The sequence below is a fragment of the Psittacula echo genome, assembly GCF_963264785.1.
Source record: "Psittacula echo genome assembly, chromosome: Z".
Classification (NCBI taxonomy): domain Eukaryota; kingdom Metazoa; phylum Chordata; class Aves; order Psittaciformes; family Psittacidae; genus Psittacula; species Psittacula echo.
Window position 1 is genome coordinate 21,678,266 of NC_137742.1, and position 12,495 is coordinate 21,690,760.

At 37.8% G+C, this 12,495-nt stretch overlaps 1 protein-coding gene across 7 annotated transcripts in view; it reads right to left on the minus strand.

Annotated features, from left to right (window-relative positions):
* Positions 1–12,495, minus strand: part of PDE4D (phosphodiesterase 4D) — a gene marked incomplete at its 5' end in the record, with an annotated part of 509,165 nt that overhangs the window by 87,180 nt on the left and 409,490 nt on the right. The window lies entirely within an intron of this gene.

A 12,495-nucleotide genomic window follows, 5' to 3' on the forward strand; every position in this document is an offset into this window, starting at 1 on the left:
TCATCTAGTTCCAACCCCCCTGCCATGGGCAGGGACAGCTCACACTAAACCATGACACCCAAGGCCTCATCCAACCTGGCCTTGAACACCACCAGGGATGGAGCATTCACAACCTCCCTGGGCAACCCATTCCAGTGCCTCACCAACCCATTCTAGTGCCTTACAGTCAAGAACTTCCTCCTTATATCCAAACTAAACTTCCCCTGTTTAAGTTTTAACCCTTTACTCCTTGCCCTATCACTACAGTCCCTGATGAATAGTCCATCCCCAGCATCCTTGTAGGCCCCCTTCAGATACGGGAAGACTGCTATGAGGTCTCCATGCAGCCTTCTTTTCTCCAGGCTGAACAGCCTGAACTTTCTCAGCCTATCTTCATACGGGAGGTGCTCCAGTCCCCTGATCATCCTCGTGGCCCTCCTCTGGACTTCTTCCAACAGTTCCATGTCCTCTTTATGTTGAGGACACCAGAACTGCACATAATACTCCAAGTGAGGTCTCCCGAGAGCAGAGTAGAGGGGCAGGATCACCTCCTTTGACCTGCTGGTCATGCTTCTCTTGATGCAGCCCAGGATATGGTTGGCTTTCTGGGCTGCGAGCGCACACTGCCAGCTCATGTTCATTTTTTCATCAACCAACGCCCCCAAGTCCTTCTTCACAGGGCTGCTCTGAATCTCTTCTTTGCCCAACCTGTAGCTATGCCTGCGACTGCTCCGACCTCTTCATTTGCAAAGCTGCCTTAGAACGGGCTGGGGATGCTCTTTTCCTATACTGAAATATTAATGCTAGCTTCCAACCAGCATTCCCAGATGATGAGGTAATCAGTAACTCTGACAATGAAATGGAAATTTGCTGGAATACTGTAATACTGGGATTTGTCATGGGGAACATTTGAGCTAGTGTTGACAAGTTCATTATTTTTCCTAGAATAAACTTTATAAGGCATTTAATACTAATCATTTTGTACTTAGGAATGGTTAAATTAAAGCACTGCACACAAGGCAAAACCCCACAATGTTCTAAGTGAGTCTGTTACCCAACAGATAAAAATATTCCTTGATAAACAACAGTTATGAAAGAATTAAAAAGCCTGGAGTGGTAAAGGTTGATTTGAGAACTGTTGCTATTTAATGGATTAAAATGCATTGAAACATAACTGAACTTAGTATTATAAGTAAAGGTGTAAATGTGCTTGGGTCCAGTCCTGCTTTTATAAATGCTTATACATAATCTATTTTGTCAAGTTTTTTCATGTAGATCTAGAAGTACGCTAATTTCTCTAAGCCTTTGCATCTGCAATTATTTTTTTTTTTTCTGCTGCTGCTGTTGTTTTGTGAAGAGGATGTGAAGGACTATTGTCCTTCATAAGAATACAAATAACAGTTAATAGATTGTAAAGGTATGATCACACATTGCAAGATTGCATTTAAAGAAAGACGTGAAAACATTAAAATAGGAGAAAGCAGGACAGATCATAGGTCAAGTCATAAGAGGAGTAGAATTAAAACTGAATAAACAAAAAATAGGCATAAGGAGAAGAGAGCACAATGGAACTTTCTTTGTTTTAAAGGGAATAAAATGAAGGAAAAAAATGGAAAGTAAGAAAGTACAGACATTCAGTTTTTAGCAAGATTCTCTGCTATAACAGAAGCCTTTTCCACCCTCTGTAACAGGCTGAACAAATGTAAAAAAAGATATTACATCTGTAATATACCTAGCAGACTATTTCAAGACATATTCATTCTTCCTGCTTTCCTCATGCCAGTCCAGACTATTATGAGTACACTATTGAGGAGTTACTCCCCGTGTCACTCTCTGCAATTGGATTTTTAAACAGCTAATCATCAGTGTCAAGAGTATCTTGCAGATGTTAATGGATTTGTCCTCACAGTGAGGTAGGTAGCATGAGAAAGGAAGCCACAAGTGTGTGTGTGATCATACAAGAAAGTTTAGAACTAATTCCAGGTTTTAGTCTCAGTGCAACACTGATGGTTGTGCAACTGATGTGCAACTGATGGTTGTCTGTACAATCATCTTCTAAGGTGCCTTATGTTGCAGCCAAAGGCTTTAGTGCTGCTGGCCATAAGCAACCTCTGTCATGCAATTGTGGCAGCACAGTTTCAGAATCATGAAGTCCTGCTGAAGGTGCAGAACTCCCAGCTGTGTGCTGAGCTCCATGCTCAACATCCTGCTGTTTTGACTAAATTGTCTAAGTTTTCCTCTGTGGCCAGACCTAGACAGCAGACCCAAACAACTTAGCCTACAACCAACAACCCATGAAAATATTTTTCAAGTCCTTTGACGGTTTTGTCTTATGGGAAACATCACTCTGAATCTTGTACCTTTTTCCTAATGAGAAGATAGAAAACTTTCCAAAACAATTCTAAAACATTATGTCTAAAGTGAAAAATAATTTGCATTATAATGTTGAGCTACTGATTTTGAATATATTAACAACTGATGGTGTTTATTACATTTTGAAATGCAGATAATAAGCACCGCTAATCTTCACCAAGTTCCTTTTTAACAAGCTGTGAATACTTCTGACAGTCATCTTCTCAGCTAAAGGAAGATGAAACTGCCTCAGCAAATTTCTCCCCACATTAAGTATTTTGGACAACAACATCATTGTTTATTTCAGTTTTTAACACACTTTGCTTATACTCACTGTCCAGTAGAGTCTGTACAGTTAGATCTTTGGGCCTTTTCTGTCTAGTAATTATGTCTTCTCAGCTACAATATGTGTTAGAATTGATGGGGGATTATTTTGTTTTCTTCTCTCAGAGACATGAACTTGCTGTGCTGTGCATCTGAGTTTCATGTCTGAATGTAACATCCGAATAGCGATCTGCACTTTGGTGTGCAAGACTGTTTCACATGCATGAGAAAATGGCAGCTAAATCTTTAAAATGAATCACTGTTGTTTCAGAAAGAAATCCACCTGGGACAAAGAGGTTAAAAAAAAGTAAAAAGACATTCTGGAGGCATGAAAACTGAATGTGTGCTTTCGCATTTTAAGTGTTAGGCAGATGAGGGAAATGGCATCTATGTGATATTTTGTGTAATTTTGATTTCTAAGTATTTTTGAAAGACTCTAAAACCCAAGCTGCATGTATCTGTTTAACTGAGATTCTGATAAAACTAGTTTTGCTGGATGAACCCTACTTCCCTATTTCAGTCTATAGTTTCATTTTCAGTAATTCTGATTGCAACTTTGTGGGGATTAGATGATGCCAGCATGATGAAAGGCAAGCTCATGAGTTCATATACTTCTTCCCAGTTCCTTAATTTATTTTACAAGTGTGGCTACTGACAAATCTCTTAATCTATGTAACCTTTTATACATGTTCAGCTGTAACCTGGGCCATCTTTCTGCCAGTTAAATAACAGGTTTATTTTTGTTGAAACTTGCCAGGTCTGGAATGCAGTGTGCCATATGCCTGCTAAGGGTTTTAATGGAAGCTAATGGCCTTAGGCAACATTTAACACTTCCATATCTTCAGAAGCCTGTATAAACCCAGCAGTACTCTTTTCTGGTTGTGCTGCTTAAGGTAATTTCAAATTCCCAAGGTATCCCACCATTTGCTGCTTAATTCTATCCTTGCAGCCCCCCATTCATTTGTTTTCAGACAAGTATTTAAATAGCTGTGCAGTGAATCAAGTGGAAAACTTAGGGACTGAAAAAAAATAAAAGGAGTAATAATACAGGTTATTTTTCAGTCTGTTGGGTTCCTTAATTATTTCACCCTGTGTCTGCACAGACAACTTGATATAGCATATTGCCGGGAGTAGTGAAAGAAAGGAATGATGGGCTTCAGGTATTACATGAACTGACCCTTTTGTTAAAAAATACATGTTGAATTTCTACAGGAAGTGTAGACATGAAATCTGTAGGTTTTCAGGAAAAAAAAAAAAGGCTCCTGAGGAGTATAAAGATTAAATACAGATACTGCATGTTTCTGTCAGTTGATTATCTAGTAGGCATTAAAGAGTTTATATGGTAGACTTGTATACGTTTAAATGATGATTTAACTCATGCCTGTTTCATACCATCAATGATTCCAAAGGAAATTATATCAATCTAGTTTTAGGAACACTTTTTCTGATATAAAGTTTGCTTTAAAGTGGGATTCATGTCCTTTTGCATGATCACTTTTCATTTCCCTCTTTAAAACTGAGAAATGTTTCCAGAACATTGCAGCAGCAGTCAACATCTTGAAATACTGCTTTTGCAAGGTATAATCCAAAATCTTCTTAGGACAAAAGTGGATATTTTTATGGTGTATTTTAACTTTTTGGCTGGATGGAATTGTTATTTTTAGTCAAAGTGCTATAAGCTAATGTGAAAACTTCTATTATATTTTGATTTTATTCTATGGAATTTTATTATTTAGAATACTGATATCAAAAATTTTTATAGTGCAAAATGAAATGTGGCTCTAGTAGATGTTTTATAATCTGGATCTGCAGGACTGAGCTGTGCTTGGAAAGAGTGCCTATAGTACTGGCCTCTCATATTGTAACATATAGTTTTCAAAAATCAGTGTCTATTAGTAAACCTATGTATACTATGAAGCAGAAATACCTATTTATTTTAACAACCAGTCTTCAAAGAAATTCTTTGAAAATCTGTGCTGTATTTATAGCCTGCATTTTATAGACATGACTAACAACATCTTTGAAGCAAAGAGATATCAAGGTAGAACTGGCAAGTATTTCAGCACACCAGGTCTTACCAGGAACACATATTACTTGTTGAAGCAACATTTAATCCTTGGAGCATTGACTCTTGTGTTCCAGTGGGCCATGTTTAGACAATAGCATTTGTAGAACCGAATTGTGCCTTTCTTTTTTGGAATGTGTACTTAGGCTACAAGAATATTTTTCTTCCTAATGTCTTCTCCCACTATGGCTTACCACTGTACTACATCACACTGCTTACCTGTGACTTCTAAAGAACAAATTGCTTTAGGACTAATCCTTCTCTGCCTGCCTCATTTGTGTGACAGATTTTCAATGCTGAAGATTGAATGGGGAATGACTATGCTCAAACAGCCTTTATATCTGAGAAGTCAAAAGAGTTTGAGATTCACAAAAAAAAAACCCAAAAAAATCAAAAAAATACTTGAGAAGAAAAGTATTTTTGCCCCCACTTGAGAAGAAAAGTATTTTTGCAGCTGAAATAGATCATACAGATCCCCTTTTGTTTAGGAAACAGAAAGGAGAATAAAAAAAGCAGTTGGCAGGTGGGGTTCATTTGCCATTGCTAATACTTGCCAAACTCCAATTAAAAAGAAACAAACCTATCAAAAATTCTGGTTCTGCTTTTTTCTTTAAGAAGTGGGATTCAGAACCAGTAATATTAACAACAACTACATAAACAATAATAGTATTAAAGAGTCTTCCTCAAACAAATGTTGATTTCTTTCCCACTATCTGCCTCCCATCATCTGTCAGTCCTTTCTGCATCCCATTGATAATACTTAGCTCAGGAATCCAGAGTATGTCAAATTGTTTTCCGATTTTCTCCTTCATTTCTTTGGCAATGACTTCTTCCTGGGCTTTTATTTCTAGTCATCTTTGCAGTCCTTCAATTAAAGACTAGTTATTCAATGGTTCCTACAGCCACTAGCATATGGCTTATTTAATACAAGGGGAATTTTAAAGTGCTTGCTAATCCAATAATCACTTCTGTAATATATTCTGGAGTTATTACCTGTTTCTTTAGCATAGTAATATGTTCTTTCATGGCAAAATTCATTCATTCAGTTCTAATCCTATGTTGTTCATTATTATTAAGAAAAGAAGCCTTTTATTTTTATATTATCCTATGATTTAAAAGAGACTACCTTAATCTACTGTCTATCATTAATTTTTATCCAACTTAGAATTAATTCATATCTAATTTACACTTTTAAAGATAACTATCAGTTACAGAAATTAATTTAAAATACGTATGGGAAAAGAATAATGAATTAGATTGGGAATTTGCTACTAGCATTTTAATGTAAATATTTCGGAATAATTTTTAATTTTAGTATCAGCTAAACATTTATGCATGTGGCCACAGCTGCTTCATTAATTCAGAATACCATCATAATGGGATTAAAAGCAAGACATTCCCAGTAAAAAAAAAAAAAAAAAGTCTGCTTCTACATAAGATGGAGCTGAATCTTCTTAACTGTGAGCTGATCAAGGACTATAATTAAAAAAAAAACCAAACCCTAAACAATTTTTCCAATTCTATTAACAGAAAGCAAGAATAATAGAGCTGTGCAAACCCACCTGCATACTGTGGCTTGGATTTGATTAGGAAATTTTAAAGAAGTGATAACTTGGTCTTGAATGTTAAACATTTCAAGTGAAAGCTGTCCAGTAAGAACTACTGCCTCTTGTAGTGCCTCTTAAAATTTCCCCATTTTTGCAGTCCCAAAAGCAGTCTGGTAAACTTCTTGTTTCAGCTCCTGCCTGGCAGGTTTTTTTGCTAGGAAAGACCTAACAATATTTGGGACTATGTTAGGCTGTGTACTGCTGGTGTCTCTTTTATAAATAGTGACATCAAAGTAAGGTCTATTTTATGACTCTTAAGGTCTTACATAGGTGTCTGGGGGGCTAGGGCCTCCACAGAGCACTCAAATTGCCTGATCCATCTGCATGCCTCCTCTGACTGTAAAGAAAGCCCGTGGCTGTTCAGAGGAACTTTGTGAGGTGTCCCTGCCCATGGCAGGGTGGTTGGAATTATATGATCTTTAAGGTCACTTCCAACCCAAACCATTCTGTGATTCTATGATATACTGAGCCAGCCAACTGGAAGCATGAAACACAGGAGCATGTCTGAATGCGTGACTAAGCTGTGCCCACCAGCTACTTCCATATTTCCCAGTTCCCACCACCAAACATCTTCTCAGGGGAGTTCCTAATATATGAAATAAAAAAAGGTATTTTTGGATGAGATTGGTAGAACTCCTTTCGGGCCTGAGAGCAGATGCCTGAGTTTTATCTGATTCTTGAATGTTTTGGCTCTGATTCCTGAGAAAGTGCAGGAGGCACAAGTGAGTCCTCCTACTGCCAGACCTGGAATTACTCCTTCCAGTTGAACATGAGTCATTTTGCAGAATGTAATCCAAAATGCATGAGGTCAGAGAATGAGAAAAAGAGAGGCTGTCTCTGTCGTATGGTGATGAGGTCACTCCTCGAAAAGATGTTGTGTAGGGGCAGGTTCTAAACTGTGAGCACTAATCCTAGGGTAATGTATTGATTTTATCTGAACATGGACAAAAGACTATGTGGAGAAACCTGCAGAACTTATTTGTCTACAAGAGAAGAGCTGTTATTCTTGCTTTTCTCCAGGGTTGTCTGACCCTGGCTTGTGGCTTCTCTGATTCACTGCTTTTCAGGCTCTATACTCAGAAGCCTGCATAAAACAGAAGCCAAATTTAGGCACTTTAATGGATGGTCTCAATGTAGCCCTTGATTTTTAAATGAACTCTCACAAAGTGAATAGGCTTTAATGGACCAGTTTCTTGGTAACCTGTTAATGGAAAAGAGATCTACTTTCAAATCTACCTTTTCAATTGGACAGATGATAATACATCACTGATCAGAGATGTCAGAAGCCGGACGAAGTGTGGAACGAAGGTGCATGGAATGATCATACCAGACTGCATGGAATGGTCATACCAGAAGCCACATCTGCATAGTTTTATTTTCTGTATTCATCAACCAACAGGCTGCATTCATAACAAGAATGAAAAGAATGACATAGACAAGAGTTCTATTTTTTTTTCTGATTTTTCTCACCTCAGTCCTACAAACCAAATCACCTTTCACTCTTTTCAGTTGTTCTGCTGTTTTTACCCATACAGAAAATGCAGTTTGGAGTCACATACAATCCTCAACTATCAGTGACTGTAAGTGACATAGCTGGGCTGAAAGGAGAAGAGGAAGCACATGGAGCTTGTCATCCTGTCTATCTTTCCAGTAAAACAGACAGTTTGGGTGAATATAGGAAATTTTGCTGATGCAGAAAAATACAAGACCAATTTAAAGGTAAGAAGCAAAGATCTATTTGGGTTGCATATCAGATTTTTGATGTGGAGATTGATAATACCTCTCATATTAGTTTGTTTTAAACTGGTCACTACTTTTGACTCTAAAGTGTGTAAGTCTATTTCCAAATCAAGGCTGTGCTATGCTGTAGTCCTAAGGAAGAGTAACCTGAAGTGCTGAATAAAGAGAACAAGCAGAGGTCAGCCCTATGCTGCCTTCCAGTCTATATGCACTTTGATATTGTAACCATATGTTTCCACTGATACAGACTGTTAAGAAATTAAAAATCATACACTTTAGTACTAGTATGGTGGCAGTGAATCGTTCTTTAAACTTTCTAGGTGATCCTGAGAAGTCTTTGGTTTCACATACTTTCACTATATAGAAAGTCTGAATTTTTCAGATTTTTCTATGGTACTGTAAAGTAATTGAATGTAGAGAGTATTTGTTTTATACCTCAGTTTTAATCACTTCCTTGAATGTGAGATGATACATGAACAGCTTAAGTTGTCCAAAACCATGTCAATCCTCTTCCTGTTGTTCTGCCTTGAGAAAGTTAACCAGTTTAACAAACCCACAGAACTTAAAAAAGCATTAGATAAAGATTTCATTTGGAGTCTCTCATACAGTTAGAAAAGTTTTGCAACATTAATTAAAGATCTGAAAATCACAGAATCAAGGGTTGTAAAGAACCTCTGGAGATCATCCAGTCCACTCACCTGCCATGGCAGGGCTACATAGAGCGGGTTACACAGCAGCATGTCCAGGTGGGTTTTGAATGTGAAGACGTGAATGTGAGAGGGGGACCTCACAACTTCCCTGGGCAGGCTGTTCCAGGGCTCTGCCACCCTCAACATAAATAAGTTCTTCCTCATGTTAAGGTGAAACTTTCTGTGTTTTAGTTTATGGCCACTGCACCTCATCCTGTTGCTAGGCACCAGTGAAAACAGTCCAGCACCATCCTCCAGAAATAGTGCAGAAAAGTGTCTGCCACCCTCCTTTGAGAGATATATATACACATTAATGAGATCTCTCACTTGTCTCTTCTCTAGACTAAACAGGCCCAGCTCCCACAGTCTCCCCTCATAAGAGAAATGCCCCAGACCCCTGATCATCTTTGTGGCCTCCGCTGGATCCTCTCCAGTAGCTCGTCTTTCTTGTACTGAGGAGCCCAGAACTGAACACCGCTCCAAATGCGGTCTCACTAGGTTCAGTACAGGGGGAGGATCACCTCCCTCGACCTGCTGGTAACACTCCTCCTGATGCACCCAGGATACTATGAGCTCTCCTGGACACAAGGGCACACTGCTGGCTCACAGTCAACTTGTCATCTACCAATACTTCCAGGTTCTTCTCATCTGAACTGCTGTCTAGTAGTTCAGCCTCCGACCTGTACTGGTACTTGGGGTTCTTCCTCCCAGGTGCAGTACCCTACACTTGCCCTTGTTGAACCTCACTGGGTTTCTCTCACCCAATTCTCCAGCCCATCAAGGTCCTGCTGAATGGCAGCAGCTCCTTCAGGTGCATCAGCCACTCCCCCCAGCTCTGTATCATCAGCAAACTTGCTGAGGATACATTCCAGCCCTTCATCCAGGTCATTGACGAACAAGTTGAATAAGACGAGACCCAGTATTGATCCCTGGGGAACACCATTGACTACAGGCCTCCAACTGGATTCTACTTTGCTGATCACAACCTTCTGAAATCTGCCATTCAGCCAGTTTTCAATCCCCCTCACTGTCTGTTAATCTAACCCACATTTCCTAAGCTTACTTACAAGGATGTCATGGGAGACATCAAGGTAGAGAAAGTATTCAGCAAACCTTCACAGATATATCTGTATCTTGTCAATAACAACCTCTTCCCTAAACCAAGAAAGGGGGCTGAACTGGGGACACAAATACTACTCCCTTTAAGGGAAATACAATTTTATAGTTATTTTTTTTGAACTACCCATTTTAAGCAGGTATTTTTTTATTATAGCACATGAAAGTGCTGCACAAACTGTGACATACAGAGTTAGTTTTTCATAGAATATAAGCAAATATAGGTTCCTTTTCTGAATATCAAATGCCCACAAACTCTGTATGTGCAAGAAAAGAAGCAGCCACTTTACCCCTGAAGATGATAAAGTGAGTGTGAAAGACTGGATAGGGAGCAGACTTCTGTCTGTCTGTTTGCCTGCCTGTTTGCTGCACACATTCACTATTGGCAGGATCCATATGAATGAACATCAGGCTGAATGTATGTTGTGTCCTCTATCTCACAGAGCAATACAATTTTGTTTTTATTGTGGAAAGAAGGCTGTAAATCAGATTACTCTCCTTTTTTGCTATCATGACCTAGATAAGGCCTTTAATGATTAATTGAAAAGAGTAGCTGATGTAAATACCGCTGTTTTCCAGATCTGTATTTTTTAATGCAAAATATTATTGATAATTTAAGAAAACTATACACAGGCCTCTTTTTTTTTAAAAAAAAAAAAGTCCTTTTTTACAATAGTAATGAGGGGTTGATTCAACTCCACTGAAGCTGATGATGGTCAGCCCTTTATTCTGAATGTTTGTTGGAAAATTGGACATAATTTGCAAACAGAATAGCTGAAACTAGCGAAAAAAAAAAGACATCTACATTGCTAATTGGTTACTGAACTACAGGGACCAGCTGGAGGGATTTCAGTGGAAGCTAAATCTTTATTTGCTTTGGGTTGCACAATACAAATCTGTTTATCTGCTATGTGAATTCATGAAATCATAGAATCAGAGAGTAGTATTGGTTAGAAGGGACCTTAAAGATCAGCTAGTTCCAACTGCTCTATTCAGGAAGGCACTGTACACCATTTAGCTTTTAATCTTAATTTTAATTTCAACCATCTCTTTCTGTTTCAGCATGTAAAGCCCTGAGATCAGTACATTATGATAACTCAAACTGAACATGGATGCAGACCGTAAATAAAATTTAATATTATATAACAACAGCTTAATGAAAAATCACGAAGCCTTTTGAAATTCCATCCCATATCAGACTACTGATCTTCTGATTGCATTCTTATTTTAGCTATTAGTACAAAATTTAGAATGATTAATTTAAATAGTGGATTACAGGCCAATGTTAATTGTTCTAAGTTATGATAAAATATTTTTTTGGGGGGGCCAAAAGTTTTTCATAACTGTTTTTCCCTATGCTTTCAAATTGCCTATCGAGTTTCAAAACCTGAAAGCATGGTTTTGAAATGCATGCAGCATGAGAAAGTAACAGCTGAAGAGGACAGTTGTCCTTTCACATGGGTCTGTGCCATACAGATGTCTACATAACACCTGCAAAATTTTAATTTTTTTTTAGAAAATAAATTACTTCTTCATAGAGAATGGGTAAATTCTGAAATGATGTTATAGACATGAAAGAGCAATAGGGTTGCATACATAATAATTAAATGAGTAGCCATGAAAGCAACTAGGATAAATAAATCAACTCTGAATGCTACAATATTGTTTTGTGTCAAGTACTCCAATTTAATATTAAATAGAATATTAGGCCTGTGATGTTATTTTGCAAAAGGCTTTTTGGGGTTTGGAGTTGAGTTGGATCAATATAACAAAATTATAAATATTTATCTAATTGACAGTGACATATAGTCCTTACTTATATGTGCTATGGTTATCTTCCAAAAGAAAAAACCCATTTTCAGGACTTCGTTAATATGAACTGCTTAATATATGACCTTCTGCAGAGTTTTTTCCTCTCAGTTTGTCAGTTCCTCTCTCTTGTTCTACTAGTCTTCACATCGCATAAAATCCACACCAAACAACACAATATGCTATTTTTAAGGTCTATCTGAGAAAACAGTTGTAATGAATATGGCTGTCTTCACATAGTTCACATAAAGGGAGAATTTCAAAAGCATTCACAGGAGTTAAAAGGACACATTTAACTGACTCTTAGTAAAAACTCTGTTCCTAAATGCGAGTACTGCACATATTGCCCTAGGAAGTAAACTGAGGTGAACCAGCATGTGTGTGCCAGTGATTTCCATGCATATAAAGCACTTGTAATCCTTTCATTCAAGCATTGGTAATGTAAACTGTTGACTGCAAGTCTGCAGATACACATCTGCCAATTTATGAAATAATAAACGGCATTTACCAGAGACTGAAAGATGTGAAAATGCTACAAATCACTTTCAAACTTGAAAATGTCTGCGGTGTTTACTCTGAAATTAAAATAATCATCTGAGGTGAGTTAAATTTATTCAAAATATCATAAGTGTATGGGTATAAGCAAAAGTACAAAGAACAGAACACTTACCTGTCATTCAACATACTGCACAAACACCATTTTATCAAAAAATCCTCCTTTAAAACCAGGGATTTAGTTTTTTTCCAGTGCCTTAGGATAGCACCTTTTGCTCATAAACTTAAGTCAGGATTTCAGAGCATTTTATCTCACCTC